Source organism: Grammomys surdaster, unplaced genomic scaffold (genome assembly GCF_004785775.1).
Source record: "Grammomys surdaster isolate TR1022 unplaced genomic scaffold, NIH_TR_1.0 136, whole genome shotgun sequence".
NCBI lineage: Eukaryota > Metazoa > Chordata > Mammalia > Rodentia > Muridae > Grammomys > Grammomys surdaster.
The window spans coordinates 841,938-869,318 of record NW_021604594.1 but is presented as its reverse complement, the minus strand read 5'-3'; the positions used below and the strand labels follow the sequence as shown (position 1 = coordinate 869,318).

The window sequence follows — 27,381 nt, the reverse complement described above, 5'->3', positions numbered from 1 at the left end:
GGGCAAGGAAGCAGGAGCGAGCCAGGCAATGTGACTGGGATACAGGGCACTGTGAGGAACTTGAGATGCTCAGGGAATTCACCAGCGGACACCTGGATGTGAAGCTCTCGGCATCAGCTGGACAGGCTCTCACGACACCATGTAAGCTGTTGTAATTTTGCACATCCCAAACACTACTTAATTTAATGATCAACTCCTGGGATTATGTCTGGGTTGTGATTTAAAAATAGATTTTCCAGTGTAAAAGAAGTCGGCAGGAAGGGGCTCCTTGCTGAATTAAGCTCTGCTTAAGTGAGAACCGCCACTGCGGAACAACACGTTCCCTGTGAAGATGGCAAACCCATTTCAGTGGCTCTAACCTTTACGAGCTGCTATTATCAACCCAATTGTATGTTTTTTCCTGTTGCACAAACATGTTCCCAAAAGACTTTTAAAATAGCTTTCTTTCCTGCTAAATCGTTGTGCCAAGCACTTTTTCTGACTCTCAGCTCTAAGTGGACCAGGATGTGTTAAAGAAAAAAAAAAAACTGCCCTGTCACGCTTGACAGGGTTTAATAGGCCTTAACATCACTGAAATGTTTCCTAAGCTCACAGCCTCCCGCCCTTTCTGGGAATCTTCCCATCGTGTGTTCTACCCAAAACAAAAACTATCCGGAAGAAATAGATGCAACACCTTCCCAACAGCCCTGCTTTCAATCAAGGTATCTAGTGAAAAGTCTGCATACGCAAGTACAATTTGCTCCAAATGAAAAAAAATCAAAACAGAAAATAAAGCTTCTTTGTAAACATTTAAACACCCTAAGAGAGAAAGAAAAATGAGGTGCTGTTTTTTGACTCCGCACCTTGAGGCCGAGTAGGGACGAGCTCTTAAACCCAGGAAGTGAAGACCAACCTAGAAAATAAAGAAATGGATGCAAATCTCCAGAACTGGTTTTTTAGGCACTTAGTACTTCTGAATATACTTACTAAGTCTCCTTTTCACTTTATCTCTTTTTAAATATTTTTTTGTTGTTTCTGAAAAGCACGTAAACGTATCCACGAAGAGACTGAATCTGCCTCAGCTGTTTTGAAAGACTCTGCCGCTTTGTAGATAAATCTCTAACTGCAAGGTGACATATGTCACCAGCTACGTGTCTGTCTTCCTCGCACACAGTTTCCTTGACAAAAGCCTTTCTAAACTACAGAACAATGGCAATCTCAAAAGGAAATGGATGAAAATAAGCAAAAGATAAACACTATCTAACCCACGTTTTGGTGGTGGTCATGCCTGGGAAATCCTATGAGGCATTTTAGGGCAGGAGTCAAAATGATTATCTAGACTGTATGGCAATTTGGCATTTAAAAACAATTAGAAGCCGGGCGGTGGTAGCGCACGCCTTTAATCTCAGCCCTTGGGAGGCAGAGACAGGCAGATTTCTGAGTTTGAGGCCAGCCTGGTCTACAGAGTGAGTTCCAGGACAGCCAGGGCTACACAGAAAAACCCTGTCTCGAAAAAGAAAAAAAAAAAAAAACAATTAGAAATAACACTACAAGTCTTGTATTTGAAGGGAGGTCTATCAGGCATACACTAGAAGTGAACAACAGGGCAGAGAGTACAGATTCCATGTAGAAGGCCTAGTGTTCTGGATACCTACAGGGACGTTTGCTGGCAGAGGGCAAAGGCAGTGTAATCGGCAGCATCTCTCTAGGCTTCTGCAGTTGTAAGATAGGAGTGGCAAGCACATGCATCGTGAGTACCTAGTGGAATCACAGGGGGCAACCTCCATCATCACCAGCTGAACACAGAGCCTGGAACATGCACCCTGTACAGCAAGTGATGGGCTCTCCCCAGAGCAGAACAGTATATCCTGGCTCACTCTGTAACTGGTTACAGTTACAAGACTTGTAATGTTAAGTCAAATTATGTATGACTATTTAACAGTACAAACTCTCTCAGCCCTTTGTAAAGTAAACTTCATGGGCCCCTGAAGATAGTGGGATGTACGGCATTCAACAATGGAGATGACAGCTGTGTCTGAGTCATTTGTTTCTAATCAAACGACTTGGCTGTATGTGCATGACTCAGCTGCTTTTCACTTTGTTGGTGCCTTTAAAAATACATATTCAAATCCCCACCTTCGCAAGGTTAGAAATGCCACAGCCCTTCTATACTTAGAGAAGGGAGGAGATGTCAGGGGCAGCCCTGATTACACACTGAAGGCCTAAAATCAGCCATAGGCCTAAAATCAGCAATAGGCCTGTCATACATGTATGTCTCTGTGGAAAAACATTGAAACAAATGGCTATAAGCTATTGTAAACAGGCAGCTTTTGTGGAAATTTACCAGCCTGAGTAGTCATAGACCTTGTAAATAGGTAGCCTTGGCAGACAATACCAACTTAGATAAAGACAAGTGAATCATAGGCAGAGTCATAGTGACCTGTCCCCTGAACCTTCACCCAGCCAATACCCTGTTCTGAAAGATATCTGTACTCCCCCTGAACACCCACACTCCAGTGTCATCCCCTATCCCCTTCCCCACATCCTGCCTTTTTGTGTTTATAACCCCTGTGTGAATAAGTAAAAATTATGATTTGATTTAAAAAATAAAAATAAAATAAATAAAATAGCAAAAATGCTATTAAAACAGAAAAAAATACATATTCACCCTGTCCTTTAAGAGCAATAATAAATAGTAATGTCCAAGTGTCTCTGTCTCTTTGTCTATCTCTGTCTCTCTCTGTGTCTCTGTGTCTCTGTGTGTGTCTCTGTGTCTCTGTCTCTGTCTCTCTCTGTCCCTCTCTCTCTCTGTCCCTCTCTCTCTCTCTCTCTCTCTCTGCTGAAGGATTATATTATTAAGCAGGGGGAGTCTTTCACACTTTGTCACCACAGACTGAAAGGGGCCTTCTGAGTATGCACTATCAACTTTTGTTTTTTGTTAGCTTCGTCCATTCCTGGATAAAGAGGAGAGCCAGTGAAAGTAGAGGTGGCAGGTAATGTGGACTATAAATAATGGGAGGTTTTTAGCTCGAGAAATATCAGTGTAAAGAGATGCAAGGTAAATGGTTCAAAGGGAGGACAAACCTGTACCACTAACGTTTAAAAGAATGTCTATTGGGTTCCTCTGTCATTGAGAATTGGGGAATAACTTAGATATGCTGTTTTTACAATCTTACCTGTACTATTTAAGGCATGCATGCGTCTGTACACAGGTGTATGTGTATGTGTATGTGTATGTGCGTATGTGTGCGTATATGTGTGTATGTGTGCTTTCATCATTGTAGATGTTCTAATGCTGCCTGTGTTACTATTAAATGCTGCCAGTGGGTGGCTGTGAAGCAGATAAGACTTATCACTCCATTTGTGGGATGTCTTGGCAAAGCTTTACACCAGACCCTACTAACATCCCATTTGGGGCAGAAGAACCTAAAGAGAATGAAAGCATTGCTTAATGGATCATCTGAGATGACTTTTTAAGTTCTGAATATTCCCAATAATTTCTTGTTCCATAATATCATAGTATATGTTTGATTAATTTGTGAAAATTATTTGTAGGAAAACACAATATGACAGAAAATAATTTAAGCTTTAAACATATTGTCTGTGGAATAGACTTGCCTAGGAAAATCGTGGAGGATTCTGATTTTACAAGATAAAAGGGAATTTCCAGTATGGAAATGAATGAGACAAGAGTTTTGAAACAGCAAGGACTATTGAGAAACTAGCCTTTAACCATAATTAACTTATTAATTTTTACCTATTTGTTTTCAAAGTAATTATCATCATGTTCTCATTGATATTAAAAAGATAACTGAGAAAGGATACAGCTTGCTGACTTTTGTGTATGTTTTCTGTGTGCATAGTTGTATTTATACATATACATGACTTGCTGAGATGTTTCCCCTTGTTAATTTGTAAAGTAAATAAGAAAAAGAAATATATTTTCTAAAGAAAGTATTTTCTCATACCTTTGAAGAACATAAAACCTTAGTAGACAAAGTAAATCCTGGCAACCTGCTTCTTTTCTATTGAGAAACAGAACGGGGCAAATCCAGAGGAAGATGAAGAGGAACTAGGAAGAGTAGAGGGAGGGGTACCTCTAATCAGGATATATTGTGTGAGAAAAAATCTATTTTCAATAAGAGAAATAAATAAAATAAATCATGACAATCCAATGAAAAAAGTATGAAAAATTTTAACTATCTGTTTCTATTCATCTGTAGCATACCTTCAAACTTCAAACTTTTAGAGATACATTTTTCCTATTAGTCCTAAACCTATACTAATACTGACTTTCATATCATAGAAGAAAAACCTCAATTTTAAAATAAAAAAATGAGAAAAGTAATTGTTTGGCATAAAGTGAGAACTGAGATAAGGTTTGGTATAAATATGTAGAACTCTGACATTACAGCTGTCTTTTGCAAAGACATGCATCTGAGTAACAAGTTGTGTGCAAAAAAATTAAAAACCATTATAGACTATGAAGAAACCCGGTTTCTAATTTTAACCAAACCCAGGGATTACAGTGGAGACAGATGGCGTCTAGAACAGATGACAGATGTAGTCCTAAGGCGATTTGAGTGTGGTACAAAAGATTTCCTCATGATCCTACCTTTGCGTCCTGTCCTAATGGTTGTTATCGGACAATTATGTATTTAGTCTGTAGCAGCACCATCTCTCATTTGATGGGCTCCATTTTCCTTCCTCTTTAATTCAGATTAGGATATGGCATCTTATTCTTAATGTTCATTGACTCTTTTTCAAGTCTATTGTTCCAAGTAAAATCTATTGATAATCACATTATTATAAACAAAGTGTGTATATATGCAAAAAACATTGAATATAAAAGTTTAAACTGAAAACAAGGAGGCTACAGTAGACAAAAGTTACAGTTTAATACATAACACAATTTTCTGGTTCGTAGACGTAGAAAAGTAATTTTGGGATTTGTTTTATAGCTAGTGTGAGTTTTATCTCCCAAGGCCTTAATAAATGTTCCGAAGGAGATTTGCTTTATATTTTAAAGATTGCTTGAAGCATTATTGAAACATCGAGGCTAGTGATGACTCAAAGATGTTCAGTACAAGAATCATGCCAGTTTTATTGTCGTTACTTTTTAGTGTTTGGGATTAAGTTCAGGGATTCGTGTGTGCTGGCCGAGTGCTCTGCCACTGAACTACAGCCTCAGACTCAAATTGTATTTTCTACTATGTGTTCAGATTTTTTCCTTATAAAAACTAAAGACAATCATGGCCACTCCTGCTTGCTCTTCAGAGACCTACAGGAGACCTGCCTCAAATCTGAGGTAAGCCGGGGCAACACAGTGGGATCTATGCCAGAAATGCCTACAGTGAAAAGTCATGTATCCAAAAATAAATAAATAAATAAAATGAGAGAGAGAGAGAGAGAGAGAGAGAGAGAGAGGGAGAGGGGGAGGGAGGGGAAGGGGAGAGGGAATGGGAGGGGGAGAGGGAAAGAGGAAGAGAGAACACCACCCTCACTCACCAAAACATCCTCACTGAGCCCAGTTCCTACACTGCAGTAAGAATCTGGGAAGTGAATATATCTTGAACTACAGTCACCTTCTGTGTAGAAGAAAAAAAAACAGAAAAACAAACAAACAACAACAAAAAAAAACCCCTACCTGCTGCAACTGTTTTTGTTTTGACTCTTGGGATAATCCAGATTTTTTATTATTATATTGATAGGCATATATAAATTTGCATGGTTTAGAAAGCAACCCATAACCTTTTAGTAAAAGAAATGAAGTAATTTAATCACCATAAAAGTTAAAGAAGGTAATTATATTCCTGTGATAACTGAAGACACCAAGACAAAGGAAAATAAAACAGAGGGTTTTTTCCTCTTATCATTTTAATTGAATTTTCTCTTCTCTATAGTCTAAACAGTAATCAAAGCAATTTGTGTAAGTATTACATTTATTTGTTATAAAAAAAAGTAGCATTCATGTTTATGGGGTTTATAAGTAAATGACTTGAGAGCACAAAAATGCCAGCAAGTGTTCTTGCTCAAAGGTCTGGAGTCCTTGGCATCACCATCTTTCTCCCAAGGCTGTCATGGGGCTGAGTAGTTTTGTGAAAGGATGTTTTACATGTGAATGCCTTAAATTGACCCTGTTTGCCCAATAATGATGGATAATTGCCTTGATCTCCCTGGGAAAGTGTTTACAACACAAGTGAGCTTTTCCTCAGTCCTCTGAGTCAGCTTCTAGGGCTTGTTTGTTGTGACTCAGGAGTAATCTTGGTGGAGAGTAAGGATGTCTCTCTGGGCCAATAAAAGGGATGCTGGGGTCTACCATCTATATGAAAATACACTTTTTCTGACAATTTCCTTCCCCAAGTACTAGGAAGGCACCTGATAGAGGACAAGATGTGAGTAATGTAACAAGAATTGAAGAGATAGAAGTTCTCGATAAGTTGTCCTACAGAGACAGTATAAATTTGAAGCACAAATTTAAAGTTACAAATGAAGATAAGTCTTATGATGGGAGGAGATGACCTCATATGGTGCCTCAAGGGATGATTCCTCAGAGGAAGTGATATTTCACTAGACATCTGCAGTTGGAGGATGGTTGTTGAGAAACACAAAAGCAAATGGCTCCTGTCTGAAGGGTGTGGGGCAGAGGGCAAAGGAGAGGGCGCTATTAGACGGACTGTGAAGGCAGGTAGTGACCTGAAAACTACACTGAACTTAGAATTAGATAACTTGCTAAAGACTCTGGTCTGTGCCCGGTAACACCTACAAACATCTGGTTCCAGCAAAGAAAAATTATTTGGTTTATGATTGTTCCTTAAAAGTCGGTTGCAGCTGGATTGGGTGTGAGGGAAGAAGAGGATTAGAATGAAAAATCCTCCTGAAGAGTTTGGCTTTTGAAAAGGAGAAGAAAGAGATTTAGTGGTAGGTGTGGGAGGGCTTGTGGAGTAGAGTTCTATTTTTAGATAAGACTGACATCAATGTTTTATAATAACAATAAAGGGGATGTATGTGAATGAGGGCATTGACTACACAAAAGACACTTAGAGTAGAAAAAATAGGATCCCGAGCAGCGTTGGGAAAGGTTACCTTGGCCAGCTTTAAAAACTGGTTACAGAGGAGAGCAGGACAGCAGTTCTGGTGAGCTTGGACTTACGGAAACAAAGTAATAACCTGTCTACTCTCTCCTTTTGTAACACTGGTTGTGGAAACCACAGAGATATTGGGAGACTTGGAAGCAGTGGAATACAGGATTGATTAAGCCAAGTAGGACCCTTGAAGAAGCAAATACCAAGTTTGAGCTAAGATTAAAGTTTGCTGATTTGGAGAAGAATTTTATCCCCACAGTTCATAGGAAAAGAACTTTATAGGCAGAGGGTAGAAGGTAGAGCCAGAGGCTTACAGGGAGACAGGTTAAGAACCCATGACCCCTGTGGACATCTCTAGTCTAAGTATTTTTGCTTTGTGCATAGCAGCACTGTAGATGTGGGATTTCAGACTTTGTAATGTGTGATAAAATTAAATAGTATCTTCCTGTTTTCTGATGTAGCATTCTAAAGATTTTTAGAGAGAAAAAAAAACTAAATGAGTAATATATTGATTTTCATTCTGGTGTTTGATAAAAGAACAGGTGTTTAAAGTCATTATCAACTTTAATTACTGATAAAACTTTAAAGAGCAGAAGTTCCTTTATAGTACAAATTTGACTATTTTTTTTCTCTTTCAGAAATCATGTCTTTCTCACTTCTTGGACTCAGAGAGCTCTACAAGTACTGATAGTACTGTACTAAAAGTACCTTAAGAAAATGATTTTCCAGGCAATGGGTTTTTGTGTGTATAATATATGTGTATGTGTGTGCTCTAACATTTTCTGCCTTACTCCTTTGACAATAGATCTTCCACTAACCTGGAGGCAGCAAGCCCCAATGTTCCTCCTGTCTCTATTCCTTATCATGCAGGGATTCCAAGGATGTACAGCCATACCTGGCTTCTTATATGAACACTGGGGATTAGAATTCAGTCTTTTGCTTAAACACCAAGTGCTCTTACCCAGTGAGAACATTCTCCCCAGACTCCAGTGTTGGGGATTGGTTCTAATGCTTTGAATTCATGAGGCCCCCAAAATCGGTGTCCAAAAGCTGAAGATTCTTGTCCCTAATTCATTTTTGATCAGTCAATAAAGAGCCAACAGCCAATGGTTAGGCAGGTAGACTGAGGTAGGACCTTTGAATTTGCAGGGCTAGAAACTGCAAGAGTGAAAGGAGGAGAGATCACCATGACAGAGAAGAAGAAAGACCAGACCTAAAGGCCTGTGAGAATCAGGGATAGTGGCCATCTTTCCAGTTGTGTTTGGGGTAGCAGAGGTGAAATACAGATTTTAAAAGATGTTAACTCAGGAATACTGGAAGGAGTGATTGCTAGCAGTGGGAAGGATTAGAACTGTTCTGCCTTTGTGTGTGTGTGTGTGTGTGTGTGTGTGTGTGTGTGTGTGTGTTTCATTCATGAATCCAGAGGGCTCTGGCGGGTGGCTGGGAGTGTGACCCATGGGGAACACAAAGCAGTTTAACAAATTACCACTACACTCCAGCATAGGTCATCTTAATACAATTGAGACAAACTTGGCTACGATAGTTTACTATTATGTAATGTCAATACTATACTAAACACAGTAGATATATAAAGGAATTTTGGTAAATTCAGGGAACACAGGTTTAGCAGGCAAACAAGATTTCAGTCCTAATACTGTCATATGTATATACACTGAAAAAGAAGAAAGAAGAAAAGGAGAAAGGAAAGAAGGAAGAGAGGAAGGGAGGAAAGGAAAGAGGAAAGGAGAAAGAGAAGGGGGAGAGAAGGGTAAAGAAAAACATTGCAATTACTATTAAGTTGAATATTATTCATGTATGTTAGAATAGCAATAAAGGTCTATTATTATATCTATTATTATTATTATTATTATTATTATTATTATTATATCTATTTAAGGGAAAAAAGTTCTAGTCAAGAGAATAGTATCTCTGGTTTGATGAAACCTAATATCCTATTTGGGAAGGGTCAATCACCTGGTCAAGAGACCACCCAACCTGGGGAAATGCATTCCCTAAGCCATGCTAAAGAGATGCGTGGTATGATTTTTCCTTTAATGAGAAGCTGTACTTTTCTTCCTTGAGTCCCTGCCCCTAGCATGGTAGATTATTGGGCTGTAGCCATGCAGCTCCATATAATGGCCCACTTCTCTAAGCTACTTAGAATGTGTAAGTTTTCTTCTCTCTATTTTCTAAGTGTTCTTTCTCTTAATAACTTAGGCATCCAAAGATAAGAATGTGTTTGGTTCAAGCCTCAATACCCTCATGCTTAATGTAAAATAAAGTGGGTAAATGAAGTATTGTTTCACAGTTGGTGACACCTCAAAGTATTTGTTACTTGGTAAGTTTCAGTAGGTAATTCTCCATATAACTACTTTTAATGATTATTTTCTATCGATTATCATAACTATAACTAGCATATGTGTTATTTGTACCTTGCTCTCTGAGAGTTTGTGATCTAGTAAAGAAGGCAAATTAAACATAGTAAACATTTAATGGCAATAGTTCTATCTGCCTGGGGTGCATTCCAATACCACCAGTAGATTTTTCTCATACCTATACACAACTTTGATAAAGTTTAATTCGTGGTTAATTAAAATAAGATCAAAGTAGTTAATAACACAGAATATGGAAAAATTATAGCAAACTACTGCAACAAAATTGATTGGCAGAATCACTACTTTTGTGCTTTGAGGAACTTATGTAAAAATAAAGCAGAACTCAAACAGAAGCAGTGAATGCTGTGATTTCTGTCCTGATAAGCATGGCAGCTCCTAAACAGATTAATGTGGCCAAAGACCCAGGCACATATGTAGTATGAAATGCTAGACAAAGGGGGGATTAAAATCCTGAGTTAGATGGCACAGAGCCTTGCAAGATTCCATCATGCTACTCAGAGCAGCTGCACAAGTGTAAAATGTTAAAATTTTTCTTTGCAATGTTCCATTTCTTTTGTCTCTAGATAACTGGAACTGTGGAAACAGAAAGCAATGGCAAGAAGGGACTCCTGTTTCTTAGTCTGTGATAAAAAGACTGATCATTCTAAGGTTTTATGTTTGTGGGTCTCTAAGATGACTGGAACAACTTGACCATGAAGAATAAGTAGAGGACTGAGAAATTAGGAGAGTGAATAGATTCCAAATAGAAGAAAGGAAATGAGCAAAAGCCTAAGACAGGAGCAAGGCACGTTGTCATATTACTGTGATTAGTGTGCGATGCTTTCAGCCTCCGAGTGAGGTTCTGTGTTTGTCTGACTGCTGCTCTCCCTATGGATGATGGGTTTTCTATTTAACAGTTAGTTTGATTGCACTTGTCCATCTTCTCATAGGAGGAAAGCAAAAGAATGTTGTTAGACTCTAACAATATTCAAATCATTCTTATCAGCATAACAAAAAGATAAAAGTGGGTTTGGAACACTCCAGATAATAATATAAGTTATTATGTAATAGTTAACAGACTGATCTTTAAATACTCCTTTTATTCGGCCTCTAGCTTGATGTGTTGATGGTGAGAGGATGGACACACACAGAGAAAACTGTGATTTGTGTCTCAGTAGCAATGAAATACCAGTAAGGGTAACTCAAAGTTGCTTGGCCAACACCTGAATCTGGAGGAACTGGATATTTGCAAGGACTGAAAGTTGACAGCAGAAACATTGTTGACACTGGCTGAAGATAAATTGTGTTGATTAATCATAAACTTCCGTCCATGTCCTTATAACTTAGGAAAGATATTTAACTCTTCTAAACTCAGTGTTTACATAAACAAATGTGAATAATGATGTCATGTTCTGTATAATACTCATGTGGTCACAAAATAAAAGACCAGCACCTAGTGGACTGAAACCATTTTCTAGCAAAGTGTAAACATTCAGTGAATGTTAGCCATTACTGTGAGGAAAATGAATATGGTTAATTGCTCCAATCCAGCAGAAGGAATGGAAAGCACATCTAAACTGAAAGAATAGTGTTATCGGGTTAATTTATATAATTTATACGCAAAGTTTGCCTATGAGAAGAAAATTTTCCCACCTTTCTTTGAGTTTAGGAAAGTTGCATAATTGTACTTGCTTAACAAAATCAATTAATATATACTTTCGCTCAAGAAATTGTCTGGATTTCTCAATACTACTCAACTGTTTTACACAGTAGTAACTTGAAATAACAAGATGATAAATGTGAGCAAATCTTAAGCCTACTGCTAATATCTTTATGTAGATCACAGTCATGTCAAAAAGCGTCTCATTTGAAATCTATCCTGTTTTGGAAAAAAACATAATTATCAGCAACCTACCTTATAAGAGAATGAGAAAACTATTTTTTTATCATTATAAAATAGATAATACGGCTGGGGAGGGGAGGAACACACCTTTAATCCCAGCACTTTGGAAGGCAGAAGCAGGCAAGTCTCTGTGAGTTTAAGGTCAGCCTGATTTACAAAGAGAGTTCTAGGAAAGCCAGGGCAAAAAGGAGAGACTCTGTCTCGGAAAAAAACAAATAAAGAGATAGCTAAATAAATAAATAAATACATAAACTACATATGTACAACTGGCTGAGCATGTCATCTGCCTGCAGCTAACAAGATAATCTATCTCCCTCACACGTTTGTTCATATCCATCTAGGGATTGAACCTCCTAGAAAATACGAAATGCCATGTGTTCTTTTATTTGTATTGATAAACTAGTTGGTTTAGTTAAAAATAGAAAATGGAACTGTGTGAATACTCTTTGATTAATATCACAGGTCACAGGCTTGGGAGCAAAGCATGAAGCTGCAAAAGTCCTAGTGCAGCATATGAAAAAGAGATTTTTTGATATGTGGTATCCATCCGAGTGTGAACTCATTAACTGATGGAATACTGGATATAGAAGACAAGAGATTTCCACTCTGGACAAACATAGATGAATGTCTTCTAAAGGTTGGGACACTGACTAAGGGCTTAAGCTGGCAATGTGTGTCAGTGAACTTTTCAACAAGAGCTTTTTAACAGTACCCTGGAGAACAGTGAGCAGACCTCGGATCACTGTGCACAAGGGCAAGCAGATGTAAACATAGACTATGAGTACCAAACAAAATAAAACAACAATAAAAACAAAGGCAGAACGCCTTGAAAATCTTGAGAAGCAAAACAGAAATAAATCCTTCTGAATAATCAGAGGGAAAAAAATACAGATCTGAAGTGCATGAAGACATCCTGCATGCCGTATCAGCATCTCAGAATGTCTGTGGCAGAAAACTTGCTGTGTCTCTGACATTGTTTTCCTTCAGCCACAAAGGAATTCTAAACTGTGAGGTTTTGCTTTTATAAAATAGTGACTGAAAGAGAATTTGGATGTTTGATATGTCAAGAAAATATATTGTCATTAACTATAGTCCTCATATGGACCACAGAATCTTTTATCCTTTAATCAGTGTCTCTCTAATCTTGCCTCCATGGTATCACTTCCCATTGGTTAGAATAGTTATGATGAAATCCATGAAAGATGAGAAAGGATGTGTCAGCATGGTGAAAAAGAAACCCTTGCCCAGTGTGGGCTCCAGAGAACCAAATAATCCTATTAAAAATGGGGTACAGAGCTAAACAAATTCTCAACTGAGGAATATCAAATGCCCAAGAAGCGTCTAAAGAAATGTTCAACATCCTTAGTCATCAGAGAAATGGAAATCAAAACAACCCTGAGATTCCACCTCACAGTAGTCAGAATGGCTAAGATCAAAAACTCAGGTGACAGCAGATACTGGTGAGGATGTGGAGAAAGAAGAACACTCCTCCATTGTTGGTAGGATTGCAAGATGGTACAACCACTCCAGAAATTAGTCTGCCTGTTCCTCAGAAAATTGGACACAGTACTACCTGAGGACCCAGCTATACCACTCCTGGGCATATACCCAAAAGATGTTCCAACATATAACAAGGACACATGCTCCACTATGTTCATAGCAGCCTTATTTATAATAGCCAGAAACCAGAAAGAACCCAGATGTCCTTCAACAGAGGAATGGATACAGAAAATATGGTACATTTACACAGTAAACTACTACTCAGCTATTAAAAATAATGACTTCGTGAAATTCATAGGCAAATGGATGTAACTAGAAAATCTCATCCTGAATGAGGTAACCCAGTCACAGAAGAACATACATGGTATATACTCACTGATAAGTGAATATTAGCCCAAAAGCTCAGAATAACGAAGATGCAATTCACAAACCATATGAAGCTCAAGAAAGAAAACCAAAATGTGGATGCTTCAGTCCTTCTTAGAAGAGGGAACAAAAATACATATGAAAGATAGAGGGTGGGAGAGACATGAGAGGTAGAGAGGAAGGGGGAGGGGGATGGGGGGCAGGGTCAGGTATGGATGGAATGATATACAGAGGGTCAGGAAATTGAACAGAGATGTGTAGCAGTGGGGGATGGGGAACTGGGGGTAGCCACCAGCAAGTCCTAGATGCCAGGAAAGCAAGAGGGCTCCCAGGACCCAACAGAGATGAGATTAGCTGAAATTCCCAACAAAGGGGAGAGAGAACCTGTAGAGACAATATCCAGAGGTTAGGCAAGGTCCCCACTTGGGGGATGAGGCCACCCTCTCATCTCCAAATTTTTAACCCAGAATGGCTCTTGTCTAAAGGAAATATGGGGACAAAGAGTGGAGCAGAGACTGAAGGAAAGGCCATCTAGAGACTACCCCACCTGGGGTCCCATCCCATATACAGACACCAAACCCAAACACTATTGTGGATGCCAAGAAGTGCTTGCTGACAGGAGACTGATATAGCTGTCTCCTGAGAGGCTTTGCCAGAGCCCGACAGAGGCAGATGCTCACAGTCACCCATTGGTCTGAGCACAGAGACCCCAATTGAGGAATTAGGGAAACGACCTAAGAAGCTGAAGGGGTTTGCAACCTTGTAGAAAGAACAACAATATAAATCAACCAGCCCCCCCCCCAGAGCTCCCAGAGACTAAACCACCAACCAAAGAGTACACGTGAAGGGACTCATGGCTCCAGCCACATATGTATCAGAGGATGGCATTGTCTGGCATCAATAGGAGGAGAGGCCCTTGGTCCTATGAAGGCTCAATTCCCCAGTGTAGGGAAATGACAGAGTGGTGGGGTGAGAGTGAGTGGGTGGGAGGGGGAGAATCCTCATAGAAGCAGGAGGAAGGAGATATGGTAGGGGGTTCTGGAGGGGAAACCAGGAAAGAGGATGACATTTGAAATGTAAATACATAAAATATCCAATTAAAAAATAATAAATTAAGAAGATAGAACTCTTCTAGGACCCAGCTACAATTTTATTGGGTATGTTCTATGGTCATGAAGTCTGCAACAATATTTATATCCAAGATATGGAACCAAATTAAGTGTACTTTAATTGTTGAATGGCTGAGGAAATGTGCTGCACACACATGGTGCATCAGCCAGCCATAAAAAAGGAAGTATCTTTATTTGAAAAGACATTGATGAACCCAAAGGATGTTATACTGAGAGAAATGAGCCAGGCACGGGATGAGAAATACAATATGGCCTCAGTTGTGTGGAATTTAAAAGAGTTGATCTTACATATCTGGATAGTAAATTGTGGTCCCCAAAGACATTATAAAGTTGATTAAGTTAGTGATTTTTGGGGAGACAGTGGTCACAGGGCACAAAATTAATTACAGACAAGAAATAAGTTCAAAAGATGCGTTGATTGAATAGCATTCTGATTGTAATTAATGGCGATACAAGGAATCCTTGAAAAATGCCAGCAGTGTTCCCACCACAAAAAAAGTAACTGCGTCAAAAGACTCACACGTTAACTGGCTGGATTTAGTAGTCCTATGCTGTATATGTGCTTCCAGATTTTACATTGTACATACATACAATTATATACAAATGCATACAAGTATATCTGTCAATTTATAAAACAACAATGATATAAAATTTAATAATGTTAGCTTATAAATAATGGTTATGTGAAATATTCTGTCCTACTCATTTCTGATTATAAATATCTACAAAATTCAAATGACATAGAGCAGTACCGTGTGAAAAGGCAGAGAATACTTCCTGTTGCCTATTTTTTGATAGTTTTATAGGGTTAAACCTAAGGCTTTGAGCATCCTGAGCAAGCGTCCTACCACCAACCTCTATCTCCATTTTTTCTCTTCTGTCTTTTACTCTGAGATGGAGTCATAATAAGTGACATGGCCCATAAGCTTAAAAGTCTCTTGCCTCACATTTCAGGTAGAATAGCTAAGATTACAGATCTGGGCCACTAATCCTAACTCTATATTTTCACTTTCGTATTATCTTAGTAATAAATTTAATTAAATACATGAGTCTAATTCTATCTTTATTGAATCTAGTCAACACAGTTACAATGACATATATGAAAATATATGAAAAGGAAGCAAACAGAAACTAAAGTGTTGAAATGTAAAGAGGAATTATGACTAAAGTTGAAAGGTCAGGTGCTTCATAAACAAACGTCATTATTTTTACATTTGATTCTGATGTCTTCAGCAGACCAAGTTTCCCAATGTTCCATCCATAGAATGAAAACTAATCAACTACTGGGGGTAATGTGCTATTATTCTCCAAGGAACCTACTAAAAGAACATTTTGTAATGTAATGATGCTGCATTAAATTTCTTATACTCATTGATGTAGAGCTGCTAGTAGCCAAGGTCTCCATATAAAGTGACTGTGATCTGTCCTTCAATCTGCTAACTTGGCTTTACTTGGGAACAGATTTGGATCTATCCAGATATATTTCGAGTAATGATGAATATTCTTTCTCTTAAATAAGACCGTTTGAGGATTTGAAGATAGCTCAAGTAGGCATGTAAAGTTGTGTCTTCAAAGCATGATAACCTGAATTTGATCCCCAGAACCTACATGAAAAAGAAGGTATGGTAGCACATTGCCAGGTAGGGGGCTCACTGGTCAACTAATCAAAATCCTTGTAAGGTAAACTCCAGGCTAATGAGAAATTCTGTCTCAGAAAACAAGATAGAAGCTTCTTAAGGAACAATACTCAGTGTTGTCTTCTGTCTTGCATACCAGCATATGCATGCACAGATAAACACAGGCACACACATATGAGCAGAAAACAGACTGGTTGGTCTTGTTTGTTGTTTGCTTGCTTGCCTGCTTGCTTGCTCACTTGCTTGTTTGTTTGTAGTAAGGTCTCATTATATTGTCCAGGATGTCTGTGAGTTTAGATTCCCCTGACCCTGCTACCAAAGTGTTGGGATAACAGTTATATTCTACCATGCACAGCTTTAAGCAAGATTTTAAATTAATATGTTTGTCACACATGATTATTGACCAATGTTGAAGAAAAAATTCTTTTTGAACTGAGGTTATACTTTTTTATTGTATCTGAACTAAAGTGCATTTATTTTATAGAATCACATGGATTTAAAGCTGTGTCAAGGAAATTTTCTTAAAAACTAATATATATGTAGAGAGAAATTTATGTTCCAATGATATACTCAAAGAAATATGACAGAAATGAAGAACAAAACACAAGCAACAAATAAAGTAACATCAATACCCAGAATAAATGAAATGTGATATTTTAGGCTTGGGTAATTTTTCTGTTTGGTTGGATATCAACTCAAATTTGAACAAGACTGGAAAAGTCTCATGAAATGTATGCCTATTTTAGAGTGAATTGAAAGCACTCATTTTATTATTAAGCCTAAGTTCAAATAACTGTATGTGTGTATGAATATATATGTATATGTGTTTGTATGTTTATCTATATATGAATTTTACCATAAAAGACAGAATATTAGGGAACTAGAAAGATGGGTTAATGATTAAGATCACTTGTTGCTTCCAAAGAGGACTTGGATTCGGTTCCCAAAACTCACATAGTGGCTCATAACTATCTGTACTTCAAGTTCTACTGGATCCAATACTCTCTTCTGAGATTCCTGGACACCAGGCATGCACATGGTGCATATACATGCAAATAAAACACCTATAAACATTTTTTAAAAATCTAAAAAATATAGAATACCAGATGATAATAATAGAGTATAGAAATGTTCTGATTGAATGAAATAGACCTTTCCAAACTATCACTGTGAACTAGGAACTAGGGCTTGTCAGTTCTCTCTGCAGGCTGATTGAGTCATACTTTTACTTTCCTTTACATCCAAGGTCTGTTTTTCATTGGATGGAAGTTTTAGATTCAGCACATAAACAACTGCTAATATTTGTCTTTGTTTTTCCTTTATGAGATATCTATAATAGTCTAAGTAAGTACAGAGCATTTAGCCACAGCAGGAACTTCCTGCAAAAAATAGTGAACAGCTCTGCCCCTTTTATAAACATACCCTTTGTTTCTTCATAGGTTCTAAAAATTTCTCATATGTTTAAAGTAGAAACTTGCTCATTTGAACAGAAACATGTGTGTTGCATGTGTCTTTACTGGCCAGTAGAAATATTTTTAAACATACTAGTAGGATTCTATACATTAATGTAACATGCTGAAGGCATCTACAATGGAAGAGATGAATTAGGCAAAAACTGGATAATCTTTGAAAGGCATAAATATAGCACAGCAGAGAAAGCTGACTGAAAGTGAATAACTAACAGAATTATAACTCTAATAGAGATCCATGAATTACAGATAGGCAGGTATGTAGCTCTTGTACAGCCTGTTCCTAACATGGGTGAGATCCTGAGTTCAACAACCAGCATCAAAATAAATAAATATAAATAAATAAATAAACAAATAAAGTTATATTTTATTGTATTCACTACAGAACAGTTTAGAAGCAAATATTTGGTCAAAATTGCTATAGTTGATAAAAGATATCCAACATGCTTTAACTGAAAGATTAATAAAAGCCAGATAGAAAATAAGACATTAATAAAATATTTATATTAATCAATATTTATATTCATATTTCCAAGACCAAGATTGTTTAAAAAGGCTATTGATCTTCAAAATGGCATTAAGTATAATGGAATTAACAGATAGTTCTAGTGTTCATATTAAAAGAAAAGACAAAACTGAGGAATGGATTCAAAAAATGTGGTATATTTACACAATGGAGTATTACTAAGCTATTAAAAACAATGAATTCGAGAGGTTCCTAGGTAAATGGATGGAACTAGAAATTATCATCCTGAGTGAAGTAAGCCAATCACAAAAGAACACACATGGTATTCACTCACTGATTATTGGATATTAGCCCAGAACCTTGAAATGCCCAAGATGCAACTCACAGGCCACATGAAGCTCATAAAAAAGGAAGACCAAGTGGGGATGATTCAGTTCTTCTTAGAAGGAACAACAAAATACTCAAGGGAGCAAATATGGAGACAAAGTGAGGGACAGAAACTGAAGGAGGGGGCATTTGAAGACCTTTCCACCTGAGTATCCATCCCATGTGCAGTCACCAAAGGTAGATGCTGATGTGGAAGTCAGGAAGTGCATGCCGATAAGGGCCTGATATGGATGTCTCCTCAGAGGCCTTCAAGAGTTTGACATAGTCAGAGGCAGATGCTCACAACTAGCCATTGAACTGATCATGAGGTTCTCAATGGAGGAGTTAGAGTGAGGACTGAAGGAGCTGAAAGGGTTTGTGGCCCCATGAGGAGAGCAACAATACCAACCAACCACAGCTCCCAGGGTCTAAACCACCAGCTGGGGAGCACTTATGGAGGGATCCAGGGTTTCAGCTGAATATGTAAGAGTGGAGGGCCCTGCCGGGCACAGGTGGAAGAAGAGATCCTTGACCTCATGAAGGCTGGACGCCCCAGGGGGTGGGAATTTTGAGGTTGGGGAAGTGGGAGTGGGGGGGGGTAGGTGGGGGTTACATCCACGGAGAAGAAGGAGGAGGGGTAAGGGGATGGGGGGTTCCCGGGTGGGTGGCGGATGGGGTAAGGGGATAACATATGAAATGTAAATAAAATATCCAGTAAAAAAAAAAAGTAAAAAAAAAAAAGAAAAGACAAATGGAAGCTAAAGGAAGCTAAAATCCAAACAACTTGTAATTTTGTAATAATTACTGAACTGAATTCTTAGTCAATATGCTCAGGATAAACTAACGATGGTGTGTGAAGCATGTATCTTAAATTTGTGGGAAAATATCTTAGATTCAATTCAAATTTGGTAAAGATTTAAATGTGAAGTATTCTTAGAAAATAGAAAAGTATTAGAATATTGATATTGTTACCACTTTGTGTCTGAAAGAGCTTCTAGCAAGATTATTAAACATCAGTGATAGCTATTATTAGATCCCACTCAGAGTACACTGCACTCAGAGAGGTTGCTCTTCGTCCCTCGTACCTATTAGTCAACTTTTAGAGTGTGCCGAGTGATTGTGTAGATTAACCATTCCAAAATGCTTGAAGCTAGAAGACCAGAAGTGCGGCCATGTTGTTATTAGTCAGAAAGATATGCATATGCTGAGGGGCTGTTCAGCTCATCTTTAGGTCACAGCATTTTAATCAGCTATGCCAGATTCTGAGAACTGGGGTGGACTTGAAAATCTTGCAGTATCATCTGCTTGCTTTACAGACTTAGAACATAGGAGCCAAGGGAATTCATGAATTGCAATATGTTCCGTAGCAGTGGCACAGCTAAAACCAGGCATCATGTCTCCTTGGTCTCAGCTCTAGCCTATTTTATTAGACAAAATGAAACCATTATTGATACAAACAGATGAATGGAAGTCTTCCTACTTTTAGTTACATGTTTCATCGCCACAGGGATGATTTTTTGACCCTATTTATTGCTGGAATTTAAACTTATCTGCACTTTAAACTTAATTGTTAAAATAAAAATAATTAGAAAGGCACATTTAGCGTCTCTCTCTCTCTGTTACACACACGCACACCCATACGTACTGTTGTGTATGTGTTCAATAAATCATATGGGATAGAGCAACTGAAGAGACATCAGTTTAAATCTGGGTCTTTCATTGTATTTCTTCCAAACTACTAAATACATATTACAATTTTCACATTGGAATGATATTCTAAAATAGTATATAATATTCCCCAATATCAAATTATGATACACATATTGGGAAGCCAAAGTCAGTTATTTTCTATTAAAAAATCTTCTGTTATAGGTTCTTCCCTACATATCATTATGAAGTAATTGGAGACTTGATTTGAAGTGATTTGGCATCACATCACATAGATAATATCAGGAAGACAGAGGCAGCTGTCACATACATGTTGGCATTTGGAGCATTCAGACCTTGCTGTGAGGAACACTGAGTCATCTGAAATGCAAGGTACAGAGGAAGCTGACACATAAAGGGACAGGGCACTCATGAGTTCCCAAAGATAGGCATTGGGACAAAGAACAATTACACATGGTCTATTTTGGGGCCTAGCAAAGTAGGTTGGGCATTCTTTTTTAAGAAATGCACAGCTCGAAAACAGAAAAAAAGGAACCATCTTACAAAGCTTTGGATTTAAGATAGCACATTTTTACTTTCAGTATGATTACTATACCTTAATAGTATTTTGAATTATTAAAAAAAAAAAAACCTTCAGCCTTACCAAAAGTAAGTTAGGGTAAGAAAATCTAATCAAATACTGTATGGACCATCAAGTGTAGCAAATAGATGCATAGTTATTTTATTTGCCATAGCACTGTAATGGCTGAACATGTCTCTCTTTTTGTATGCACCAATACCTATAATGCTTGCTGTTCTTTGACAGAATAAAATTCAATGTTTTCTAAGGATTCCTAAAAATAGTATCTGGAATACTGCAAAATAGTGAAGCAGTTCATTTTCCTATATTTCTGTTCTTTTATTTATAATTAAGGTACCCTGCATATTCTAATTATAAGAAACTTTTTAATTTTTTTTTTTTAGGTTTTTTTCGAGACAGGGTTTCTCTGTGCAGCCCTGGCTGTCCTGGAACTCACTCTGTAGACCAGGCTGGCCTCAAACTCAGAAGTCTGCCTGCCTCTGCCTCCCAAGTGCTGGGATTAAAGGCATGCGCCACCACTTATAAGAAACTTTTTCTCACCTCATTTGTAGATACAATGTAACAGTGATTATGTGGCTAAGAAAACAAAGAATCCTATACAAAACATACATTTAGTTCAAATGAATAACCAAACTATATTATAATATTTAAAAATCATCTCTAGATCAATACAATATATGTATATTAAATGATATATTTAAATTTAAATTATATCATTAAATCACTATAATAAAAATATGACACATTCAAAATTAACTTAGTATTCCTAACCATCTAGCCAAAGACACACAATTATAGGGTTAAATCTAGTTTGCAATGTCCTAAGAAAATAATTTTAAGTTGATAGGTGTATACAATTCTACCTTTACCGGTTGTTTATTGGGTTGCCACTCAAGATTCTTATTCATAAGCAAACTGTGCAATCTTCTGTGGAATTTTTGTCTCTATACTTATTGCATTCTTAATACCCTTGACTTTATTGCTAACCCAAGATGTTACTTTGTATATTTTGTTGAAATATATGCAATACCTGAGTGTTAGACCATCCAAAGTTTTGACAGTTGATAGCACAAGATGTTGATGTATCATCATAGGGCCCTGGATGACAAAAGAAGATTCCTGTGAATTTTGTAACATTGCAAGTGGAAAGTGGAGTTGTACAGAACTTAACTTTAAAGCATATACTGGTGTGGTTTTCTGTTAAAATCCTCATTTTAAACGGTGGGTTTGAAAGGAAATTCAGAGGAGATACATCTGCCACATTTAGGTTACCATTAAACTAGTCCAAAAATGAGAAAAAAAATTGTATTTGTTTTTGTAGCATGGCAACATGTCCTTAAAACAGGGTCACTGAGGGACAAAACATGGAGCCAGGTGTTTCCTATTGCTTGAGAGCTTAGCACTAGAAAGAGGTAGAGTCTGCATAAAGGTAGGTTTGCTCTATAAGTTAAGGATACCATAGTCCCTGCCTGCTAGAGCTATGGAGAAGAAAGCTTACCAACAGTTAGATAGGTAAAGGTCCAGAGGTAATAAGTGCAGCAACGAAAAATAAAGCAAATAAATGAAGTATAAGGAGAAGACTGTGGCTATCCTGAAAAGTCTCTAAGGAGGTGGTGTTGACGTAGTTGGTGACAGAGGGAGGCTGCTGTGACTGCCCTAGGGAGAGGTTGGTCCTAGATTGATGGCTTGATAATGGTTCTGGAACAGGAATGACTTGGCTGATTCAAGGTATGAGTAGAAGGTTAGTGTTGTCAGAGTGGAAGGATTGAAAGCAAGGGTAGTCACAGACCCGATCTAAGAGGAACCCAGAGACATACAGGGTCAGAAATGAACTTGACTCTACTGCTAAATAAATTAAACAAGTATGTTGGCTGGTATACATCTTTCCAGGTTGAGTGACCATCGAAGCTAAGATGAAATCACTGTATATTTTTCACTGCCTTACATTCATACTGCATTAAAATTTACTGAACTTCAAAGATGTCAAATTTGTGTTCTGGGATGCGTCTACCTCCCACTGTGATCTGAGAAATTTTGTTGATCTTGCCCTTGTGATCCATTAGCTACTGTTATGCTTTAATGATCATCTAAGCTATTGTCAAGGATATCTATAAAGTCAAGGCAAAAACTTATGTGAACATTCAATCGTATTAAGAAGACTGTTTTTAAAAAAGCAATAAAGTATTTTATTAGCAAAATCTTATTTCAATTATCCTGTAATACTACTCTTGAGTTAAGAAAACCTTATGCTTCCATAATTTCTATATAATTGTAATCTAACTTTCTTTTATTAGGATCAAGATCTGGTTATATTGAGATTTATTTAGATGTGAACCGATGCTGTCTAAATCTAGAATGGAGATTTTTCTAAAAATGCTTTTGAAAAAAAATAAAAACTTCAGCCTCAGGCTTTATTGGCAACCACATGGAATTCAGCAGGTTCAAAGTTGAAGTTTATTTTGAATATTTTCCCAACTTATTAGAAAAGGCCACTGGAAATAGAAACAGCTGAGGAACATTAGTGGGTTTTTTTCTCAGTATAATTCTAAAATTTTCATTTTTTTCATCCCAGTAAAAGTGACCATAGAAGAGTATTTTAAACCCTTGGGTAATTAAGTCATGAAACCAATTACCATGGTTATGATAAAATTAAATATGCAGTTAATTTTGATTGATAAATATCTTGAATATATAAACAAAATTATGGTATATATGTTGCCATGTACATACTTTCATTTTAATATTTATTTAAATGAATAGGCATTTTGTCAGTATGTATGTGTATCATGTGTATGTGTAGTGCCCTTGAAGGCTCAAGAGCTGGAGTTACAGATGGTTGTGAGTTATCATATGGGTGCTGGGACTTGAACCTGAGTCTTCTGGAAGAACAACTAGTGCTCTCAAACTTACTTTCATTTTATATGATAGCTATTAATATGTATAATATCAAATAGTGTAATAAAAGTAAGTTAATATCCAATATGAAGTACAAAAAGTATTATTACATAAACCTCAAGAAAATATAAAACAGCTAGATAAAAATAAAAAAACTAATTTTGTTCAGTAGCACGATGTCTAAATTGACTGGTCAATGAAATTAAAATGACCTAAATCTTGAGTACACAGAAAAGAAACTCAGCATGTACACATAGCAAATAAGCTTTCATCATGAAATGTTTCCATTATTTAAGTCAGTGTTTTGATACTAATATGAAGACATTAACTAAACTAAAGAGAAATAAACCTACACCTTATGTGAAAAATACAAACTCCAGTGCCTTTCATGTTTTAATGAATAAAAAGTTAAAATTACAACAGTGGGGAAAGAGACGCATTCTATTCAGATGATTTGTAAGCTCCATAACTTATTTTTAATAGTTAATAAAATTCAGATATATAGAGAGGATAGATGATATGTCAACCAATGATTGATAGATGAGTAGATAGATAAATAGATGATAGATAGTAGACAGATAGTAGATAGATAGATAGATAGATAGATAGATAGATAGATAGATAGATAATAGGGAAAGAAATTATGACAGATGATCCATAAAAAGTGGATTAGTTACAGTTTCTCTAAATCAACTAATTATTACCTAATTTGAAACAAATGTTTAAGAGGAAAATTTTTATTATTTTAACAAGCAAATTCACCATGATTCATGACCAGAGAGATGTAAATCAAAACCACAATGAGATATTGTGTTACACCCTCCAGAGTGGTAAAAATTAGAATGTTTGACAACAATACACAGTTTTGGAAAGGCTATAGTGCAATAAGTATCTCATTTACTGTTTGTGAGAATTTAAATTGGGTCACTATAATGGATCGCTTAGAAATATGTCTTATGAGCTGGAGAGATGGCTCAGTGGTTAAGAGCACTGACTGCACTTCCAGAGGTCCTGAGTTCAAATCCCAGCAACCATATGGTGGCTCACAACCATATGTAATGAGATCTGATGCCCTCTTCTGGTGTGCCTGAAGACAAATACAGTGTATTCATATATAATAAATAAATAAACCTTTAAAAAAAGAAATATGTCTTATAAATCTTTTCTCTAAAAAAAATTCATGCAGTTTATAGGGAGATATGTAAAGGACTGTTTATAACTTTGTGGCTTGTAAAAGTCAAATGTTGGAAGCAATTCTAACATTCCTCAGTAGAAGAAAGAATAGGTACATTCTGTTACATTCATCCAATGGAATACTACAGTAGTGTTAAATAATATATCATACAACAGATTCTAACAGTGATGTATCTCAAAAACTACAACGCTATGTGAACAAAACATTTGCCACAGAAAACATGAGTGCACTTTTATAACAGAAAAATTGAAACAGTAAAACTAAATAATATATTACTTAAAAGGTTATGCCTGGGTAAGTTATCTCTAGATATCTAAAGCCTAGTATAGGGAAACAGTTTACAGGTAGGACAATATATATAAATCAGCAAGGCAGGAACTTGATGTTCAAACAAACCAGGTTCTAGTAAGAGGATGTTTACTTAAATGGGAAATTTATTAGCCAGGCAGTGGTGACACATGCCTTTAATCCCAGTGCTTGAGAGGCAGAAGCAGGTGAATCTCTGAGTTAGAAGCCAGCCTGCTCTACAGAGTGAGTTCCAGGACAGCCAGGGCTACACAGAGAAACCTTGTCTCAGAAAAAAATGTTTAAATTGGATATTTGTGATAGATACAATCTGTAAGTGAGACAAAAGTTTAGAAAGTAAACTATATAGAATGTTGGTGTAGTGACTGCCTAGAATTGTGTATTTTGAATCTTTGAATCAAAACATGGAATCTTTGAATCAAAGCATGTATGACAAGAAAGAGGGGAATGGCTTTGACTCTCATAGTACAAATTGAATTTTTTTTCTTCCTTTTACAGTCAAAATATTACAATATTCATGAGAGTTAGTAAGTATTGTTATAAGAAAAAACTGTATACTTGGAATTTAATGACTATAATTTACTTCTCTGAATTCTATCCATCTGATTTTTTTTAAATCTACTTCATACTCTGAGTCTTCTAGGAAACTAGTGATAGAATTTTAGGTTACCAATGATGAGAAACCCTTGCATCTAACCAGCCAATGTTTGGTTAACCCTGTCTGACTTAAGACCCACCCCACAAGAAAGAACCCATACTTGACAAGGCTTGTGTAACCAAGAACCAGAGACTAGGTATCTCCAGAGACCTTGGGTAAAACTAAATACTACAGGTCAAAAATGTAACAATGAAGATTTAAAAAGAACAAAGTAACAATAAAATTTACTCCTAAAGATATTCTGCCATACTCAGATCAGTGCCTTATTCAACCACCATCAGAAACACTTCCTTCTGCAGATGTACAAATACAGAGGACCACAGCCAGACGTTATGCAGAGAGAGTATCCTTAGAAGACACAGCTCTAAATGAGATGTTTCTACCAAATCCCTGGCCTCAGAGCTGAAAGAGTCCTGCAGAAGAGGAGGCAGAATGAGTTTAAGAGACAGAGAAGATGAAGAACACCAGGAGAACAAGGCCCACTAAATCAACTGAGCAAAGTTCATATGAACACAGAGACTGAAGCAGCAAGCACAGGACCTGTACAGGTTGGCACTAGGTCCTCTGTGTATATACTCTAGCTTTTAGTTTAATACTTTTATGGGACTTCTGAATGTGTGAGCACGTGGGTCTCTGATTCTTGTGCCTTCTCTTGGGGCTCTTCTCCTTCTGTCAGAATGCCTTATCAAACTTCGATGTAATTGTTTTGTTTTATTTTATTATATTTTATTTTGTTTTTTAAAAAAGGCAAATAAAAGAAAAGCCCTTGAGTTAATGTATGCTTTCTTGTGTATGTGTGTGCCTAGGAATGTGCATGTATGTATATGTGCATGCATGTGTGTGTGCACCTATATATGTATGTGTGAGGTTTTACCTCTGAGTCCAGTGAAAGCCAAAAAGTTATAATTTAAATTAATAGCAAGTTTTTGATAGTTCTAAATTATAGTGATTCTCATGGAGGGAAAATGTACCTCTGAGTAACAATGCTATTTATTCATAGCCAAGACTTTAAAAAGAAAGTCTCACATGTATAGATCTTTGGAAATATTTTTGGCATTTTGATGTGAATGCTTAGAGTTTTTTAAAAAGATGACCACTTAAATATGTGACTTGTTTGCCCTTATGTACTGTTATTCTAAGTTTGAACCTAATATATCCTTATTGGCATATTTTCACAGTCTGCAGGATGCCGGTAAACAGAACAATTTCAGAGCACAGTAGGAAGCTTAAGCATTTCGTCTGGCTGAGCTGAACCACCTCATATTGTCTGATAGACTTAGTGAAAAGGACTTGAATTGTACCAAATTTCCCTGATGCTTTCAGTGTGATGACTAAGATAGTCCAGGTTCTGAGATGTCTATTCAGAAGCTATCCTTAGAAACTAGACAGTGTCAACAGTTTAGACTCCATGACACCACCACTTGGAAGTACAGCTGTTAATCTTCACTGATTGAGTTCAGTCCCTTGAACAAAAAGACAGTAAATTTATGTGATTTTCACAACCTAATAGACACTGCTCGGAGCTTATTGGGCAGTAACACTTAGACTTGACCCCAAGCATACAAAACATAAGACAAAGGGGTTTTTTCCAGCACAATTTTATACCAAGAAATAATACTTGCTTATTAACTTTAAAAAAAGTACTCTTGGTAGCGTCCGTCATCCACGGCTATATATCTCACATCTCCCTGTCTTAATGATGTGCTTTGAGATTGGATTTTTATTTCATAATCATTCTGGCAACTAAAACATGTTTTATTAGCCAGTTTATCTTCTGGTCTAGCCTCTTAGTTTATCCCATTA

The 27,381-nt window shown here is 37.0% G+C and overlaps 1 protein-coding gene across 2 annotated transcripts in view; it reads right to left on the bottom strand.

The window, feature by feature from the left end:
* Calcrl (calcitonin receptor like receptor) overlaps positions 1-27,381 on the bottom strand; it is a 98,416-nt gene that overhangs the window by 59,289 nt on the left and 11,746 nt on the right. Inside the window, exon 2 of one of the 2 annotated variants that reach the window (XM_028762910.1) lies at positions 21,555-21,622. The exons of the other annotated variant lie outside the window; for it this stretch is intronic. The gene's annotated coding sequence lies outside the window, so the exon portion shown is untranslated. The remainder of the gene's footprint in view (positions 1-21,554; positions 21,623-27,381) is intronic. 2 annotated transcript variants of the gene reach the window in all.